General features: G+C 44.0%; 2 long non-coding RNA genes across 3 annotated transcripts; one reads left to right on the forward strand and one right to left on the reverse strand.

The window, feature by feature from the left end:
* Positions 1 to 7,890: 7,890 nt before the first annotated feature.
* LOC124706044 lies at positions 7,891 to 9,569 on the forward strand. The gene is made up of 2 exons (XR_007004243.1): positions 7,891 to 7,997; positions 9,177 to 9,569. It is a non-coding gene; the product is annotated as an uncharacterized LOC124706044 (long non-coding RNA).
* Positions 9,570 to 20,277: 10,708 nt separating this feature from the next.
* On the reverse strand, positions 20,278 to 21,372 carry LOC124650465. Of its 2 annotated transcripts, none has more exons than XR_006987009.1 (2): positions 21,071 to 21,372; positions 20,278 to 20,543 (listed from the first exon to the last, which is right to left on the reverse strand). It is a non-coding gene; the product is annotated as an uncharacterized LOC124650465 (long non-coding RNA). The 2 variants fall into 2 exon arrangements; XR_006987010.1 differs by having other exon boundaries at positions 20,969 to 21,372.
* Between the last annotated feature and the right edge of the window lie 149 nt (positions 21,373 to 21,521).

Raw genomic sequence — 21,521 nt, forward strand, 5'->3', positions numbered from 1 at the left:
AACACTGTGCAAAATTGACCATTCACTTATTCCAAACCTAAAGTTGATCTAACACCAACTGCATTGAAACCGGTGGTAATTAATTCACGAAACACTAATGCGAAATTATGCACTAAATGAACTTAATACATTTCAGAAACAAAACATAAAGATGATGTAAAGCATAAGATCTAAAAAAAACTTGTATATGTGGACTATTTTGGTCTCCCCAAAGTCCAACTTATTATTTCCCTAAAGGTGTATATGGGTACAAAACATTGTTGTGGTATCCCCGTTGCTAAGTTGTGTGGCCGGTCAAGTACATTCTTCACGCATGCATTTAAAACAAAATCCGGTTATTAATGGATTTTCCATCCTAGTACTACTCTTAATGTAAAATCCGATTGATCTTGCTCAGGTAGGAGGATGCCGTTATTTTTTGGCGGAACTGCGGACCACGAATGTCACGCCTCGAGAGTCGAGACCCGTCCTGGGCGAAGCAACCGTTGCGCGCAAGGCTTAGAAAATGCTGTCATAAAATAACACTGGATCTAAAGAAGCTCGTTTGCTCATTTTAACATGATTTCTTTACATTTACACCACAATTATTACTAAACTCTCTAACTTGCTTCCTGCCCACTTGTCCAAACTCCTCGAACAACGACGTCTTTTCTTCTCATACTTACGACTGCATTAAAAAAAACATGAGGGGGCAAGAGTGAGTATGATAGACCATACTCAACAAGTATATACAACAAAATAATGAACAATCAATGGATTAGTTGGAATCAAACGGATATCGGCGGATTTAATTGAAACTGCATTCACAAAAATGAATACAATAACAAATACAAACTAATATAACATAAACGGACACGGGAATGATTGGCATCACACATGACAACAAACTTCCAAACCCAGGAGTCTGAGCGTTGAAATTCCACACTTTCACACTACGTGTACTCCAACTTCGGCTCCAAGAGTGAGAATGATTGGAATCAAAAACAGTGATTGTGAGCCCGCCAAGATCCATACTCCCTGGCCTATTGATGTCGGTTGCCCCTACGAACCCATCGACGACACATTCCCGAACAGTTCGTCCTTAGTGGAGAACCCAACAGTCATATGCCCGAACTATGACTGTTATAATACGGTTGTCGTCATGATACCAATACCGATGTAGTACTATACATTTAAAATTGGTAAAAATTCAAATAATTATAAGTTAAATGTTTCCCTTAAATTAATTAATAACCCAAAAATACATTTATCGCGACGAAACTACCACTTTATAGTAGTGGAAACATTCACATATGTTTGAACAAATTGATACCAATTTTATCCTCTTGCTACTTGTTTTGTTTTCATTATAAATGAGCTAACCAAGCCTATGATGATCTGATTGCACATGCAATGATGGGAACACACACCACATGCCAGCCGTTGGGTACGGTCGAGAACAAGAATTGCCAAGGAAGATGACACCAAATAATAGGGATGTCGCATTTCCCGCGTCACCCACCCTTGGATTGAGTGATCTATGTGGTATATATAGATCATTTTGCTTATATACACCGGTGGAAGTTGTTCTTAGATAGATTTTGGTGTTACCTTTCTAAGTAGCCCTAGCTCGTCGAAAACTGAGTGAGCGTGCAAAAGTTGTCACGTTTGAAGACACGAATTTTGTTTTGACATTGTTCCCGCCCGTTTTTAGCGAGTGGTCGGGACACGTGTACTTTCTACACCGGTATAGAAAATGCTACCGATGTTGTACCAAAACCACCCTTAGTGGCGTGGATTATACACGCCACCGGTGTCTCGGTAGTGGTATTTGAAATGTCGGTGGCGTGCCAAAGACCACCGGTATCAAATATTTCGGTGGCGTGTTCATAAGGTGGCACACGAACAAATAGTTTTGGACATAAAATAATGGTGCTATTACTGAAGTGGCGGCGACGAATCAACATGACGCTCCGGGGGAAGCGACACGGACGGGGCGACTACACGGAACACGGGAGGCGGATGCACGGAGAGAGGGCCATGAAGAGGAGGAGGTGGTCGCGGGTGCGGGAGAGGACCGAGGGGTGCATGTGGAGTGGGCCAGGAGACAACGATGCATGGACTAGAGTGGATGGGTGGGAGAGAGAGTGACTGCATGGAGGAGAGATGTGGGGCGTGCTTAGAGCGGATGGCGTGCGGGCCGGTGGGCTAGGGTGTTGCTCAGGCCGGTATAGTGCACCTGGTGGCATGGACCAACTGCCACGCTCCGAGGGCTAGGCCGCAATTCATTTTTCATTTTTTCAAAATTTGTTTAAATTTTCCTTAGTGGCGCGTAAAAAAGTCACGCCATGGGTTAGAAAATTTTAATGGTATGAAAGAATCCACTCTAGTAATTTTTTCACACTGGGTGGCCAAGTGGGGGGCCACACATCATTGTCATGGCTCCAGTTCATACATGCCATTGGTAGGTCAATACCGATGGCGCACCGAACGAGGCAACACCACCGATATTACATGTCGAGTGGAGAGGACTTGCCATGCGACCGACATCCTGAACCATATAAGCAATTTCCTACTTGCGTGGGATTTTTTCCGTCCAAAATAACAATTTTTAATGCGATTGATTCAAAGCCAATACACAAATGTGAATGACACTTCATGAAGAGGACTACTGGGACATGAAATCATGCGAGGAAGGGTCGACAACCCTTTCTCGTTTTCATAGTCAATTTGAATCACCACTTTTCGATGAAAATCTAGGGTAGATTCGCGGGGCCTCCAAATAGGGGGCGCATGAAATCACGCGAGGACGGGTCAAAAATCGTTCCCCCTTGGGAATGTCTCATAATATAGGTATGTAAAGGTGGGTTAAATAGTAAAAGTCACTCGCTTCACAAAACAGACTATCCCGAAGAAGCATCTATATTTGTTGAGCAAAACTACCACTTCGAGAAAAATGACCCAACTCTTGTAAAAACTCGGACTCTTTTTGGTTTGGTCTTGTTCATATGACCTATTATAACATAAAAAGAGTAAAATCACATGAAATCACCACTTTCAAGGAAAATATGTGGGGTAGACGTCGAGGGGACTACTAGACGGAGGGATAGAGGGGCACGTTTTTTTTCCGAAAAGGAGGTTTTACCCCAGCCGTGGATGCACATAATTTTTTTTATTAGATTAGTCAATATGTCCTTACAAGAGAGATATAAAGATCAACTCGAAGCCAAATTCTTAGCAACATCTCTTCACATATTGATGAAGGGGGTGATCCTGAATAGGGCTAGTACCCTCACATCACACCAACACACATCATCTAAAAAATGAAACCATCAGAAACCTCGAATTGGCGAGTAAGGAGCATGTACAAACGGTCTAGCATACCCTCAGCACACACCGGCGTACACGCCGTAGAGGTTGCTACCTCCGTCTTCCGTGAACCCATCTCTAAGAGGGATAACTATGTTATAGGGTTCGCAGCATAGAAAACAAACAAATTCTACCGCAATAATGAATAAAATCAAGATCCAATCTATGGAAAATCCAAGATCTAATCTATGAGATCGGAGCAACGAGATAGATGAGAGACTAACCCTAGAAGATCCAAAGCCTTAATAAGATTTGATCTCGTGGTTGATGAAGAGGTTCCTTCGGTCGTCGCGATCGGCGGCACTTCCGTACTCGGTCAAACGTACGGAGTCGATGAAGACCTTCCTCTCCATGTTCCGGCGGGCGGCGGAGGTAGTAGATCCCCACGGAATCCCGGCAACACGATAGCGTGATGGTGGTGGTGGAGGAGAAAATCATGCGGGGCTTCGCCAAGCCTGCGCAGGAGAGAGGAGGGAGAGATGGGCGGCTAGGGTTGGTTGTGTGTTGGCCGGCCTACCCCTCACCTCTATTTATAGAGGGAGGGGCGGACAAGGCAGCCCCCTTGGGCCCCACCAGTTCACGGAAGGAAAGGGGGACAGAAATCATCCCTTTCCAAGTTTGCTTCCCCTTCTAAATTTGCTCCCTCGATTTTAGGGATTTGATCTTATCCTCCGAGATTTGATCTTATCCCTAGGGGGTTGGCCGAGCTGGGCCTTGAGGGCTTGGTGCCCCTGGCCCATTAGGCCAGGCTGCACTCCCTTGGCCCATGTAGCCCATCCCGGGGTGGTGGGCCCACCGTGGCCCTTTAGAAGATTCTAGAAGCTTCGGTCAAACAACGAAACTTTTTCTGAACCTGGAAAATAACTTCCATTATACAAATCTTATTCTCCGGACCATTCCGGACCTCCTCGTGATGTACTGGATCCCATCCGAGACTCCGAACAATATTCAGTCTGCATCTCATATTCCGTATCTACTTAAACAACATCGAACCTTAAGTGTGTCACCCTACGGTCCGCGAACTATGCAGACATGATCGAGACACCTCTCCGATCAATAACCAATAGCGGGACCTGGAGATCCATAATGGCTCCCACATATTCAACGATGACTTTGTGATCGAATGAATCATTAACATACGATACAGATTCCCTTTGTCGTGCGATACTTTACTTATCCGAGGTTCGATCATCGGTATCTCCATACCCAGTTCAACCTCATTACCGATAAGTACTCTTTACTCATACCAGTGATGTGACATCCCTTGTAACCTAATCACATGCTTGCAAGCTAATTGGATGACATTCCACCGAGAGGGCCCAGAGTATATCTATCCGTCATCAGGATGGACAAATCCAACTCTTGATCCATGCGCTTCAACTCATACTTTCTAAATACTTAATGCCACATTTATAACCACCCATTTACGAAGTGGCGTTTGATGTCATCAAAGCATCTATCTGGTGTAAGTGATTAACACGATCTCATGGTCAAAGGATTAGGTTACTATGTATTGAAAGCTTGTAGCAAAACGAACTTAATGACTTGATCTTATGCTATGCTTACTATGGGTGTGTGCCCACCACATCATTCTCCTAATGATATGATCATGTTATTAATAACATCCGATGTTCATGATCGGGAAACCATGATCATCTATTAATCAACAAGCTAGTTAAACGAGAGGCTTACTAGGGACTCTGGTTTGTTTACAAAACACACATGTATCAATGTTTCCACTTAATACAATTATAGCATGGAATGTAAACATTTATCATTAACACTAAGATATAACAATAACCACTTTATTATTGCCTTTCGGGCATATCTCCAACATATGCATTGACCTTGCTAGGCCTTTCGTCGACACCTCCTTGGTGCCAGACGGCGCTACTGTCCTTTGCACGTCCATCATCCCACGATCGTCGTCGAGACCCCGCTGCACCATGCCATCGAGAATCATCGTCGTAGATGGTATATGACACACCGCGCTCCACCTTGATCCCCACGCGAGAAACACGAGGAGACTGACGCCAAGCCACTAAGCCATACACATGTTCGTCTAGGCGATGAATGTCTCCAAAGATGATGCCGCCACCGGGGGTGACGACGCATACGTTGCCACCATCCGATCCGAGAGCCCACCACCATGCCCCCAACGAGGTCTACGACGCAATGGTGGGCTTCCCCGGATATGAGGTTTCCCCGAAAGCAATGGAGCGAGAGACGCGTCCACCGAGGAAGGTCTCACCCACGGGCGTCACGCGTCGATCGTGGCATCCTCATCCACTTTAGCGGTTTTACCATCGTCTCCCCTCAACTTAGAAGGTGGAGGAGGCCACACCGCTGCGTGACCGGCGCCATGGCCACACACACGCCGTCCCGAGGTGCTCGCTCAAGATCCTTCATCGAAGCCGCGCCTCCGAGCCACGGCGGAGGGACATCCTGCCACCACCATCATTCCCCCACACGGGCTTTATCCCGCCGGGATCCGGCAGCAGCGAGAGGGAGATGGGGAGGACGACAGCTAGGGTTAGGGAGGGGAGGGGAGGAGAGGTTGGGTGGATAGAGGGGCACGTACATGGTATTTATTTTATAAGTTATGCATGATACTTCATTAAATATGTTATTACGCCATGCATGAATAATAGTTAGATCTATTATTTTATGTAATTTTCAATTAATAAGCTTTATTATCACAATGATAAACCCATGGTGTGCCAATGTGGATGACTATTATTTCATGTACATGGAGCGCCATAATAATATATTGATGTCATGTACTCCCTCTTAGTCACCACTAATGCGGCCCGCTCACCTGTATCTTCTTCCCTTTCCACCAATTTTACCATATTTGACCCGTCTCTCTCATACGTAACCTTCCACTAGTCTCTACTATCTCTTCGAAAGTCCACATTGTCGATGTGGCCTCCGTCACCTCACAAAATCTTCCTCCCTACCACTGATCACCAATTCACCACCGACAAACTCCAAACCTACCCCTCCTCCGGTGAGCCTTCGACAATTTTATGTCCTTAATGGAGCTCTTAGAGTCTAGCATTTTAGGTCGAGGGTTTCTCAATGCACCATCTCGATTCATGGTCCCTTCTATTACGGAAGACTAGATATTGCCTTTCTACTAGCAACATGGAAATCATGTCGATAAATGTTGCGCGAGTCTCAACTCCGCATGCCCTCCACATCCGCATGCCACGGTTGCTCCCGTTAAGATTTATGCGCCTACCTGTGTTATCCCCGGACATGTCGTGCCTTGATATGGAATTTTTCGACGGACTCTATTTCGGAAGCAGTGTCTGAGAATTTATACCTACTTGACAAGTGCGATGGCGTGTGCATATATATGATATGGATGCAAGTTTGTGACACCGCGTAACACATATGGAGATGCTACTACATGCAGTGGCGGATCCAAGGCCCGCCGAGCCTAGGCAGTTGCCCGTGCTTCGCCGGTGAAACCTTCACTAGTTTAACTACTTCACCAATATTTCGTTGTCTATTTTCCTGGGAATCACTCACTAATGCAACACTCCTATGTCTTGTCTAGGCTCCAAGAGTGAGCTAGCTCCACCACTGACTACATGCATTCACACGCATCAAGTGACTTGTAGGTTTATATACCATGGTCAAACATATGAAAAGTAGGTTTGTGCCATGTTTATTTGGTTTTGGATGGCAAAGTGTTCATTTTGTGCCGAGCGGGAAACGAAAATTCGTCCATCAATACTAGTGCTGGGAAGAAAAGACAGGTAAGAAGTGAGTCGTTGGATCTAAACAAATTGGCTGATCTGCGGCAGTTGCCACGGATCGATGACGTGGCCCGGAAAGATGGCCAAGCGGGAGACAAAATGTGACTCCAAAAGGCGCGAATTATTTGAGCCCGATGGGCGCGAGACGAAATGCGAGTACACAAGCGCGAAATATTTTGAGCCCCCGATAGGCGCGAGACGAAATTTGAGTACACCAGGCGCGAACAACCAAACAAAGCGACCAAAGTCGCATCATGCCAAACCCACCTTCCCCCACCCACAGCTGCATTCCTCCTCCATCCAGACTTCCAGACCCTTTCCTCAACCTCCGCCGCCGGCCTAGATCCCGGCCATCTCCGGCCACTCCCTTCCCCGCCGACAACCGCCTCATTACCCCCTCCTTCCTCTCTCCAATCCACCGACTGGAACCACCAAATCGAACCCAACACAAACCCTAGCCTAGAATCCCGGCTGTAGAAAGCTTCGATATTTCCTCCATGGCGGGCTGCGGCGCGACAGTGGATGGTGGCCAGGGGACACGGCATCTGGCTTCACCGCGCGGGAAGATGCTGCCGGCCAGCAAACCCCGGCCTTCACCAAGGCCGGCGACCTCGGGGACAGCTGGGGCGTCGGCAGCCACGTAGGGTTGCTCCAGCGCCTGCCGGCCATCCTCCTGGATGAGCGCCTGCAGGATATCGACGCCGGCGGCCTCTATCTTGCACCACCAGGTCGACCCGCCGGTGGTTGCCCTCGCCGGCATCCTGTGGCCGGCCTAGCCACGACGAGGTGCCGCTCCTGCCGCCGGGCACGTCCCTGGCCTCGCCGCTGCCGTCTACGTCCACGCCATGCTGCTGCATCCACCTCACTAACCTCTAGCTGCTGGTGAGGTCCTCTCCTCCAAGTATTTTGCTGAAAATTCTTTCTTTCATACATGTTGAGTGTGTAGCAGTAGGGAAATATTGCTTGTGTGGATGGAAAGCGGTGTGTGCATAGGCAGTAGGTGTTCAGAAACCGTTGATGGTCTCATATTGTATGATTTAATTGCTGCTTATGTGCATAGACGGTGCTAGACAGTACTAATAACCTGTACGTTTTCAGGTTCAGAGCGCATCCGAGGAGTTGCAGCCAAGCAGGGGGTACGGGGAGGTGGCCTCTGAGGGGAAACATGTGGAGACATGGTGGTGAACATCATCGGCGACTTCCTTTGAGGCCCTCCGGTGGCTGCGGATCATTTCTGCAATTGTGAGGTACGAACACCTCTCTCCTCGGTCTGTTTCAAGTGCTATTGTGGCTGTTACTGCTACTTAATTCATGTGTTGTTGACACATGCTTTTCTTTTCTTTTGCAAAGCAAGGAGTAGAACAGCAGCCAGTAAGATGAGATTCATTTGGTGTTGTATATCTGGATGCCAGATGAGTTGTCTTGTGTGAATTGCTCGCTGTATTTGCCGTTGTGTTATCAATGTGGATGCCCAAGAATTTATCGGAGGCCATGCCGGATTTTTTCTTGACCTGATGCAGTTGATCTATTAGCTGAAGTGTGTATTGGCTACTGTGTGTTTGTTTTTTCTTAAACACTACTACCAGAGCTGATCTAGTTAGGTAGGAATCAAGAGATGTCCATGTTTTGTAGCTATGAAGCCTACGGTTTACTCACTGGATTGTGGTAGTATGTGAAACTTTCAGGGAACATCAAAATTAACCTCCAGTTTGCACAAATTGATCTGTACTGCTAATGAACAAATGAAAAACTTGATGAGAAAATCATGTCACATGAGTTCAGTTTTAAGTTTGATTCCTAGTTTCATAGCTGCTGGTGAGGTCCTCTACTGCAAGTATTTTGCTGAAAATTCGTTCTTTCATAACTGTTGAGTGTGTAGCAGTAGGGAAATATTGCTTGCTTGAATGGAAATTGGTGTGTGCATATGCAGTGGGTGCATAGGAAGTTGAGGGTCTCATAATGTTTGATTTAATTGCTGCTTAATTGCATAGACAGTGCTAACAACTCTACTATGAATTGCTGCTTATGGCGGGACAGTACTAATAACCTGTACGTTTTCAGGTTGAGAGCACATCCGAGGAGTTGCAGCGAAGCGGGGGGTACAGGGAGGTGGCCTCTGATGGCAAACATGTGGAGACATGGTGGTGAACATCATCGGCGGCTTCCGCTGAGGCCCTCCTGTGGCTGCGGATCATTCCTGGAATTGCGAGGTATGAACCCCTCTCTCCTCGGTCTGTTTCAAGTGCTATTGTGGTTGTTACTGCAACCTAATTCATGTGTTGGTGACACATGATTTTCTTTTCTTTGCAATGCAAGGAGTAGAACAGCAGCCAGCAAGATGAGATTCAGCTGCTGTTGTATATCTGGATGCCAGATGAGTTGGTCTTGTGTGAATTCATTGCTGTATTTTCCGATCAATGCTGATCCATTAGCTGAAGTGTGTGTTGGCTACTACAGTGTCTTTGTCGTAAACAATACTACCAGAGCTGATCTAGTTAGGTAGGAATGAAGAGATATCCATGTTCTGTAGATTTGATGTCTTATGGTTTACTCACAGGGTATATTGTGGTAATATTTGAAACTTTCAGGGAAATTGAAAATTAACCTTCAGTTTGCACAAATGGAGCTGTACTGCTAATGAAACAAATGAAAAACTTGATGAGAAAATAATGTCATGTCGGTCCAGTTGCAGTTTGATTCCTAGAATAGATTTGCTTTTAATTCCCAGCCTTAATTAGGTTTGGGGTTAAAAGCCTGTACATGCCGCAATGGATGGGAGGTGGTGCTTGTTTAAATTGTTTGGGCCGTAGGGCTGACTGATGAATCCATTTGATTCAACTAAAAGAGACCGCATATGCTCAAAAAAAAAAAAACTAAAAGAGACCGCAGGAAATACATTATTACTTCTGTCGGACGACCGCTGGAAGCAGCGTGTTATTTGGGTGAGAAAAGAAAAGAGGATAGTAGTAGTAACAAAAAGCAAAAGTTGCAATCGAGCTGCACGCGCACCGTTATCATTTGTAGGATTGATTGATTAAATAAATCGTTGGGATGGACGTGTGGTTGCATCGCGTCGACCACTGGACGTATACGTACGTATGTACATAGGCGATGAAGGAAGGAAGGAAATCCCTGCGACCGCAAATTAAGTTGGACTGGACGGGTCGCTGTCGCTGACGCTGAGTCAGCCGCATTAATTAATTCCGCGCGAGGCAAAAGGAAGGAAGGAAGGAGGATTCTTCGATGCATCGCGGCGGAGTGAGCGGCAACAACAGTCGCGCGCTCGCGGGGATTAGGGCTTACGCAATCAATCGCACCCGCCGAACCCACCGAGCAGGGCTCGAGCGAGCCGCATCGCATTTCCCGTGCGCCTCCATCAAACCCTCGCCTCGTTTGCCCATGACCCATGTGCACCAACTAGACTAGTCCAGCCCCCGGTTAGCTGCAATTTGCGCGTCCAGTCGAACCCATTAAGCAGGCCAGGGTCGAGCGAGCTACACTATTCCCCTGCGCCTCCATAAAACCCTCGCCTCTTTCTCTTGATTTTGATTTTGATTCACAGGTATCTGAGATTGAACCCGAGGGACACAAAGAACTTGCGCTGTCCGTGGCATCTGTGGGACCTAACAGGGTCGTGGAGGCAACTTTCAGGTTCCGGATATATGACCAGTTGTATGGAAAGCACCAGCAACAGCAACCAGGTACCTTACTAAATTTCATAGTCAGCTACTAGATTGATACTCCGTACGACCTGTTGCAACTTTTAACCTGTTTCAAAAGACAGAACAACATTACTATAGCTCTCTTAAAAAGCAGAAGGTGAATTTCTTGTTTCTGCCTTACATTTGAATATTTCATTTGCAGCGAGCCACGTTTTCGAGATTGCAAGCAGGTGCTGCCGGACCCCATGCATAGTCCCTCTCGCAGCGCTCAACGACAAGTCCTCTGGATTCCTCGTCAACAACACCTGTGTTTTCGGTGTTGAGCTGACCAAAGTTGTAGCTGCTAAAGCTAATCATAAGTCAGAGGTGTTGAAGATTAACAGCGTTTGCAATGCCCCTCAAGTCTACGCGTGGAACATTGAGGACTTCTTTGCGTTGAAGGGCCCGAGCTACTCTCCTGAGTTTGAGCTCTGTGGACACAAATGGTACCGGCTTCAATTTACTGAATTCACATTTGAACGTAAAGGCTCTCATGCTTTTTCCAAAGTTAGCGCCCAAGATCGTTGCAGTTCTACCTCTTTTTGTCAATGATGCAGTAACACTGTGTGATGCTATCCTATTTTTAGGTTCATCACTATCAAACCATCCGATGAGAATGGGACCTACATCTCCTTGTTCCTGACCATGAAGGTGCCAGATACACTACATCGGGACTCCGCAAACCTTGTAGAATTCAGCATATGCATAAAAAAACTGGAAAATGGAGACAGCAATGGAGGAAAAAGAAAAGGTTCACACCTTAGCAGACTTTTTGACCCAATGGACCAGCGTTCTGATGCTAAATTATTATCATCTCACTTCTTGACACTTTTTTTTCTGTGAACTATAGGTCGGTACGAATTCTCAAAGAATTATCCCACATGGGGATTCCGCAGGTTCAAAACGCTAGAAGATTTCAAGGACCCGTCAATTGGTTATTTGGTGAAAACAAAGTGTTGCATTGAAGCTCAGGTTGCAGTCATTGGTACCTCTAAGATGGACTAGACCATTTGTCCTTCCTATATTACAATTTTTTTGTGGCCCTGTAAGCAATGTGTGCATCTCGTTATGCAGAGATTAGGTGTGATCTCTTTGTGCATATAGCCTTATTACGCAATGTTGAGAGTCAGAAAATATCAAAAAATATTGTGCTGTGTCAAATGATTGCGCTCATGCATCAAGTGCTTGTGCTCATGTGTGGAACCATATTTAGCAAGAACTGGGGATTCTGCCTTCGTATATTTTTTTGTTTGGTCAAACTTATTAAAGGCATAAATCTCCTCTGAAGATTCAGAGGTGTAGGGGCGGAACGTGCAGCTCATCCTAGACCGGGCCAATTTGTTGTGACTAGGCCATATGCTTAGGATTTGCTAAAATAGATGAACTACAACATTCTCACGGACGATCTATCGGACTAAAAAACTGAATTTTAACCTTTGGAAAACTGGGTGATATCTAGACTGGGACATCTGGTGACTGAGGCATGTGGTTTTTTTTTTCCTTTATACCAGGTTATCAACATATCCAAGGTTCCACCTTGATAAAATGTTGCAAGTCATGAATTAGCTATATTTGGTTGGTTGTCGGAGAACTGCAGTATGGTTAGGATCGGGTACAAAAGAAATTTTGGATCTTATCCTACAGAATTGTAATGGCAATGTTATTTTATTAATACAATTTGTTTACCTCGCAAGTAGGAAAAAGCTGCGCGATCGGAGCGGGAATCCGATGTGACGGAATTACTTTGACTATAGTTAGACTAGACAGAAATGTAAAAAAAGACCAATTGTGTCGATATATTTTTGTATAGAAATCATCAATAATAAATCTATTAAGTCACTGAAACCACTAGCAAAAATAAAGTGAACTAGGATGGAGAATTTCGTATGGCATTCAACCTTTCCGTTCAGCTTAGTGACTAATTTATGTTTGAAATATTAGCAATTTTTCCATGATTTAATCCATACAAATGATAGATAGAACATGACTAAAATAGTAGAGATTAAGATAATCATGCAAACTATCATAGAGTAGATAAATAGAAAGTCTAAACCGATTGCTAAAATTAATATTTTAAGCAACACGTCTAAATAGATTGCTAGAAAAAGAGCTTGAAGCAAGATCTTATAGACAAAAGGTAAGATCACATACAGTTTAGAAGGGGAACCATTGTTGGTGTTGGTGTTGTCACCATTAATATCGATGTTACCAAAGAGATTGTTGATGTTGGGAAAGAAGTCGTCACCGTCCATGGCGGCGTCTGTGATGAAGAATCCGGTATTCGTGCTACAATGCTTCCAAGTATTTATTTGAGATCAATAGCCGCACATACAACAAAGGAGGTTATCTAGCCAATGATATATATCCAGTGTGGTCTACATTTGTAAAAACAATCCCCAACTCTACTACAAAGAAGAGATCTTATTTTCCTCAATGCCAGGAAGCATGTCAGAATGATGTCGAGCAGGCATTTGGTATGCTCCAACATCCTTTTTCCATTGTTCGGAACCCTTCTCTTGCCTGGTCGAAGTCTCAAATGTGGGAGGTGGTGAACTGTTGTGTGATCATGCATAACATAATCATCGAGAGTAAGCGAGAAGAACCGGTCGTTGACGACGAATCATTTGATCACCAGGAGCCTCTTGCCGTACTTGATCAAATGTGCTTAAAGAAATCTAAGATTCACATATTCATACTCAACTTAAAAATGATCTAGTTGAACATTTGTAGAAGAGAATAGGAAACACCGCCTAATTCTTGAACAAATTCACTTGCAATTTATTTGAATTCTTGTATGAATAATTTAATTTGCACGTTAAGATTATTATGCGAAACTATTGTGTTTGAGCATTGTAATATTATTTTAATTATTATTTAAAACTATGCAAAATCTTGTAATTTGATAAAATAAAAATACCATAATTTTTTTGGGCTGGCCGTATTGGGGTTGCCAGTGTGGGACCGAACATCTCTATACCTAGGGGCCTTGTGTGGGCGTTCCCAATAGCATTATGCCGGCGCTGCTCCCGTATTGGGGCTATCTCTACTAATAAGTTACGGATCAGTGGTGTTGGTAGGTTAAAAAAACCGGAACAAATTTTCGTCCGTCAAAAAATGTGTTCCTGACCATGAAGGTGCCGGATACACTACATCGAAACTCCGCAAACCTTGTAAAATTCAGTATATGCATCAAAAAACTGGAAAACGGAGACAGCAATGGAGGAAAAAGAAAAGGTTCACACCTTAGCAGACTTTTTGACCCAATGGACCAGTGTTCTAATGCTAAATTATTATCATCTCACTTCTTGACACTTTTTTTTGGGAACTATTGGTCGGTGCGAATTCTCAAAGAATTATCCCACATGGGGATTCCACAGGTTCAAAACGCTAGAAGATTTCAAGGACCCGTCAATTGGTTATTTGGTGAAAACAAAGTTTTGCATTGAAGCTCAGGTTACCTCCAAGATGGACTAGACTATTTGTCCTTCCTATGTTACAATTTTTGTGTGGCCCTATAAGCAATGTGTGCATCTCGTTATGCAGAGATTAGGTGTGATATCTTTGTGCATATATCCTTATTATGCGATGTTGAGAGTCAGAAAATACCGAAAAATATTGTGTTGTTGCTTCAGTGAGTTTCCCTCACCGATGTTACGGTGTGAGCGCGTCTGTTTTTGCCATGTGCTTATTGTGTTTTGCTCCGTCGTAATGATAGCAAAAGATGCTCCGTGGCATCATTCGTAGTCGGCCGGCTGGCACCTTTCCAGAGGAAAAATTGTCCCTTGACTAACATTTGTTCGAACAAAGAAGTGTTACTTTTATATGTCAGGAACCCTTGAAAACCGTTTCACCGACTAAATAATGCAAGGCCGATGATCAACCACAAGTCCAACATAAAGGCGGCTTCAAGTCTTAAAGAGTTCCGGGGACTACGGCTATACCGAATAGAGTGTGTACCACAACAGAAATTTAAACTAGCAAGTCATGGTGGTCCATTTGGGTGACAGAGCTATCAAGATTTCCTAGCGGCGCAGTTGTTAGAAGAAGGAACCCAGCTAACTAAGAGAGGCCCAAGACGGATTTAAAAAGGTTCACGAAGATGAAAGACTTAACCCAAGACATGGCATACTTGCCGACTTAGTATAGGTTTCCGTTGTCGGTTAGGTTACTACCTTCATCGAACCCTAGGTCTTGCGCCTGTATAAGCCGGCCTAGGACTGCCTTAGGGTACGACCATGAGATACCTCATTGTAACTATTATTTCTGTGCAATACAGTGAATTTCTAGTAGGACGTAGCGGTCTCCACCACGGGGATGTGAAACTGAGTAAACACCGTCTTACACCTCCGGTAAACCATCCCTATGATCACCCCGTCATGGCACTATCATCAACAACGCAGCGACACTCGGCTCTGTATTGGTGGGTCTCCCTATTCAGTGAGACATTTGGTTGACTAGTCAACACGTCATTAGGAAAGGCCCGGTAGCTCTTTCGGCCTTTGATTAATAAAGCGAGCATATTATTCTCAAAAAGTGTGCCACCGTATTGGTAGATAGTATTTCACTCTCTCTGATTCTTTAGCCAATTAGTATTGGGAGCTAAAAACTGGAATTGAAAACCATAGTGTTCATATATATCTGCGTGGAGCTTCCTACGCATATGCGACGTCATCACGGCCGAGCCGTGCAATTCACACATTTTGTTTATGGATTATGTATGCAGTGTCGTTGTCGGTGGCCGTAGGCCATACCTGTGAGCTAGACGAGATTGTCTAGTGTCTCCCCGATAAACAAGTCCATTCCATGGCGCCATAGTATATATATATGTCCGAGTTCACCTACTGCGGCAGTAAAATGCGCTGGTCCATCCTGCCGCCAACCACAACGTTTTATCCATTGGCATGCGATCACACACGGAGAAAATCTGTGTGTCGACTTCCTTGTCCGCCGTTGGGAAATCCCATGCCCAAGCAAAAAAAAAATGCAAGCAACTACGGTTTGTGTCGTTTAGAAAATCCGCAGGTAAGGAGGGGAGGCTTTTCTTTTTGTAGTGAAGGCATCAATGCACGTCTTCATCAAGGTACACCTTCATGCGACGCACTACATCACGCATGATGCTTCATCGCAGACACTCAGTCGCAAAGGTCTAGTTTCACATGGTCTTCATCACCATCTTCCTCAACACACCACCCTGACTACTGTACTGTTCACATGATGGACATACAACTATCACGTCCTCTGGCATCTGCAAGACACCCGCGATGGAACCTCATGGTGCAAAACGTCTCCCCTAACAGTACCTCTCAAGGTGCAAACGTCGGCCCCGGAAAGCACCCTCAGACATTCGCAATGTTCCTCTTCCACAACTGTAGCTCCGTCCAAAAAATCTCCTCTTAAGATTCAGAGGTCCAGGGGCGGAACGTGCAGCTCATCCTAGACCGGGCCAATTTGTTGTGACTAGGCCATATGCTTAGGATTTGCTAAAATAGATGAACTACAACATTCTCACGGACGATCTATCGGACTAAAAAACTGAATTTTAACCATTGAAAAACTGGGTGATATCTAGACTGGGACATCTGGTGATTGAGGCATGTGGTTTTTTTTTTCCTTTATACCAGGTTATCAACATATCCAAAGTTCCACCTTGACAAAATGTTGCAAGTCATGAATTAGCTATATTTGGTTGGTTGCCGGAGAACCGCAGTATGGTTAGGATCGGGTACAAAAGAAATTTTGATCTTATCCTACGGAATTGTAATGGCAATGTTATTTTATTAATACAATTCGTTTACCTCGCAAGTAGGAAAAAGCTGCGCGATCGGAGCGGGAATCCGATGTGACGGAATTACTTTGACTATAGTTAGACTAGACAGAAATGTAAAGAAACACCAATTGTGTCGATATATTTTTGTATAGAAATCATCAATAATAAATCTATTAAGTCACTGAAACCACTAGCAAAAATAAAGTGAACTAGGATGGAGAATTTCGTATGGCATTCAACCTTTCCTTCAGCTTAGTGACTAATTTCTGTTTGAAATATTAGCAATTTTTCCATGATTTAATCCATACAAATGATAGATAGAACATGACTAAAATAGTAGAGATTAAGATAGTCATGCAAACTATCATAGAGTAGATAAATAGAAAGTCTAAACCGATTGCTAAAATTAATATTTTAAGCAACACGTCTAAATAGATTGCTAGAAAAAGAGCTTGAAGCAAGAACTTATAAACAAAAGGTAAGATCACATACGGTTTAGAAGGGGAACCATTGTTGGTGTTGGTGTTGTCACCATTAATATCGATGTTACCAAAGAGATTGTTGATGTTGGGAAAGAAGTCGTCACCGTCCATGGCGGCGTCTGTGATGAAGAATCCGGTAGTCGTGCTACAATGCTTCCAAGTATTTATTTGAGATCAATAGCCGCACATACAACAAAGGGGGTTATCTAGCCAATGATATCTATCCAAGTGTGGTCTACTGTTCGATAGTATTTTGCAGGGATATATTTCTGATATACGTGAGGCCTTTCCACGTTCAAAATCCAAGCAAGTGGAGTCTACGAGTCATGGTGGGCTGATTAATTAGCTTGCTAACTGACTAATTCACGACAAAATATTTCTACACCAAGTCAAATTCAATTTGCTTCGCATTCGAACATGACTTGGTGTGGGGGCAACTGTTCGATGATATTTTGTGCAAATATATTGATCATATTTTGTACATTTATAAATGGAGCAACAAGTGCCCATGAAATCTTTGTTCAAAACCCCACGTATGAATAAATGTATGTGCAGGAAATATGCTCATGCATAAAGTAATATTTATTACGAGGCAATAATTAGAGCTTGATTTAATAAGCCTGCTGATTTAGCTAATTAGCTGGCCTTAATCGGGACGTACCCACGATGTACTGTATGTCTGCATCCGTATGAGGCAGATAAATACGCACAAGTCTGGGCAGGGGTGCAGGACACCTTTTCGTACGTGATGTTCACGGAAACTGACCGAACCAAATACATGGCCGGACGTGGCGCCGTTGCCGGGGAGTGAAGCGCTATTGGTAAGTGGAATTGGTAAGGAAACTTTTACTGTACGTGCTGATTTTGCCTGGTCGAAGTCTCAAATGTGGGAGGTGGTGAACTGTTGTGTGATCATGCACAACATAATCATCGAGAGTAAGCGAGAAGAACCAGTCATTGACAACGAATCATTTGATCACCAGGAGCCTCTTGCCGTACTTGATCAAATGTGCATAAAGAAATCTAAGATGCACATGTTCATACTCAACTTAAAAATGATCTAGTTGAACATTTGTAGAAGAGAATAGGAAACACCGCCTAATTCTTGAACTAATTCACTTGCAATTTATTTGAATTCTTGTATGAATAATTTAATTTGCATGTTAAGATTATTATGCGAAACTATTGTGTTTGAGCATTGTAATATTATTTTAATTATTTTTTAAAACTATGCAAAATCTTGTAATTTGATAAAATAAATAGTACCATAAATTTTTTCCCCTTTATACCAGGTTATTATGCGAAACTATTGAAAAACTGGGTGATATCTAGACCGGGACATCTGGTTACCTCTCCAGGATCGGTAAGACCACCCTCATAGAGTGAGTGGGACGCTTCTCCACTTATAGCAATCATGTACATATCCTTGGTGCGTATTTGTATCTTCATCAGCGGCCTTGTCTTTCAAAGTTCACTAACATCGATTGCCACATGCAGGGCTCTGGTAGCTGTTTCTTTTTGGCTATGTCACACAGTCTCTTCAGAAACTGTTGAAGGGGCTACCCGCACCAATCAGACTACAGAAGTAGAGCACCCACGGATTACCCCATCGACACTAATCTGAACCGTCCATTTCTCTCACATCCAACAGCCCACGGATTGCCCCATTGCCACACTCATCAGATCCAAGTTTCCTCCACCCTCCCACTTTCTCTATATATATGAGTCTCTTCTCACTAGAGCCGCGTGCGAATTTCGCGTGTGACTTGTGACTTTGGACTTTGGCGTGGGGTGGGGTGGGGTGGGTTTGGGTCTCTCTCTCGGATAGGTCTCCTCTCTCTTGGGCAGGTCTAGTGGCGTCATTGCATTTCGTCATTGCATTTCTAGGGAGGTGAAAGACTCCTCTCTCTCTATTTCTGTCTCTCTCAAGTGTGCTGAGATTTTTTTTCCGTCGAGACTTGTTCCTTGTTAGTCTTTTGTATTCAATGTTGACTCTCCCCTCTATCTCACGTCTTTCCGAGCACAACCGTGTTCAACCTCTATCTCATGCCTCACCTAGCATAACCTGTTTGACTGTGTTGCCAACCTTTTCTATCGACTTCTCTAGTCAAGCGGGTGGTAGCCTCCGAGGGAGGTACGCCGCCACCGACGGAGGAGGCTGCCAGTGGTGACGTTCCACTAGTCCTCAGGCACCACACCACAAACGAATAGGCAAACTACTACCCATGTACACACCTCAACCGAGATATTCTCTCGAGTCTGAACCAAAGGCTAGCTCACATCCCAATCTCGATAGCTAGACAAACGTGGACTCCCGTCAGATCATGGTTGATATCATATCAAGGAAATACAAGGATGTTTAAGATTTTCATTCAACAAGTAAAAAAAGCTTGGCATGACAATGTACACCACGAGATGATTCTAGCCAGATCAAGAAATAAAGCAAGCTTAATCACTTTGACAATTAAGGTTCACCACAACCATAAGTTTCTCTTGGAAAATCTGAGAATTTTCTCTGCCAAGAGGACATTGTGAGAGACAGATCTGTGTGATGCTAAGAAAATACAGTCAAGCCAACTAATCATCAAAGGCATCAGAAAATTGGTATGACCTACCCTGTTTCTGAGACACCCACAGCACACAGCAAAAAGCGAGAAACAAATTTGCATATCCAAGTATTTTAAGACTCAAACTCAACCAGCATAACCAGCACGTCATAGGCAAAGCCAGCAGATCGACCCGTGGCATCAAATCAGTTTCAGTTCTGGCCTCTGGGACAAACACTGATGGTTAACCATTACAACACAACATGAATTACAAAAATTATCTCGGATCTGATTTCTCAGCTGGCAGGCGCGACCAAGTAAAAAATGCTTGGCATGACAATGTACATCACGATTTTCATTCAACATGTAAAAATGCTTGGCATGACAATGTACATCACGAGATGATTCTCGCTAGATCAAAAAAAATAAAGCAAGCTTAGATCACTTTGCCAATTAAGGTTGACCAGGATAAGTTTCTCTTGGAAAAACTGAGAATTTTCTCTGATAAGAAAATACAAAAGGTAGACAAGACAGTCAAGCCAAGCATCAGAAAAAATTGGCCAGACCTCCCCTGTTTCGAGGACATCCACAGCACATAACAAAAAGTGAGAAACAAATTTGCATATCTAAGCATTTTAAGACTACTAGATCAGCATAACCAACACGTCAAAGGCAAATCCAGCAGATCCATGGACGGCATCAAACAATTTTCAGTTCTGGGACAAACACTGATGGTTAACCAATAACAACACAACATGAATTACAAAAATTCCGCCGGATCTGATATATCAGCCGGCAGGCGCAACCAAGGCTGCATCATGCATACAGATGGGTTTTCTTCTTCCAGCTTCCAAGAGGTGAAAATGATGCAGCAGGCTCCTGCTGCTACATGTGTGCCAGCTTCTCTGCTAACCTGGATGTCCTCTTCCTGGCTATCCTTCAACAACAAGAACAAACACATGGTGTTGGTCAGCTCTAGATCAGTAGATTTATTTAAGAAACGAAAGCATTTGCTGCAGCTAATTAACCGACGCACATCCCAATCACAATTCGAGAAACAAAACAGTGAGAGTGCACAATGAATGTCAAGCCAAAGTACATGGACATCATATCATAGTTCACAGAATAAATACTGGACAGTTCAATGAGTTCACTAGCTATTGATGTCGCCATAGGGGAGGACCTGTTGGCGTATACATTACTAGACACATCATAGAACAACACATGCCTACATCTAGAGAACCAAAATCCATCCGATTAGTTTACTAGCTGCTGATGTCGCCGTAGGGGAGGACCTGTTGGCGTATACATTACTTAATCAAGGCTTAAGAGGAGGAAATAGAAAGAAAACTGCTACCTTTTTTGGAGAGGAAGAGGAGGAGCTTGTGGTCGGTGGAGCAGTGAGGCCAACACGCCCAGGAGAGGGCGGGGACTTGCAAACCAGAGGAGGAGAGCTCACCCTGCTACGCCATGATCGTCATCGTGGTGAGCCGCATCCCCTCCAACTAGCTTCCCCTGGTTGTGTCATCTAGTCATCCTCTTCAAAAGAAACATGATGTTCAGCTTTAGTGAAGATTTAACAAATATGGATAGATCAAAAACTGGCATAAAACAGTAACCAGATCAACGGAATGCACAATGATCAGTATGCACAACACATACAATGATCCATCACGACATAACAAATTATCCATTAGGTGCTTTGCGAAATTAAATTAAATTGATCTCACCAACATGGTACGCAAGCATCTTACACATAGCAAGGATTTAGGGCTCATTTACCCCCAGGCTATATAGGAAAGACAAAAGGGAATCAGGTTCTAGCCAAGCCATCTGTGGTTATTTTCATTATTACAAAGAGAGAAGAACCGTATTCATATTCAGAATAGGAAAACTGTGTGCATAACTGA

Source organism: Lolium rigidum, chromosome 4, assembly GCF_022539505.1.
Source record: "Lolium rigidum isolate FL_2022 chromosome 4, APGP_CSIRO_Lrig_0.1, whole genome shotgun sequence".
NCBI classification, from domain to species: Eukaryota; Viridiplantae; Streptophyta; class Magnoliopsida; order Poales; family Poaceae; genus Lolium; species Lolium rigidum.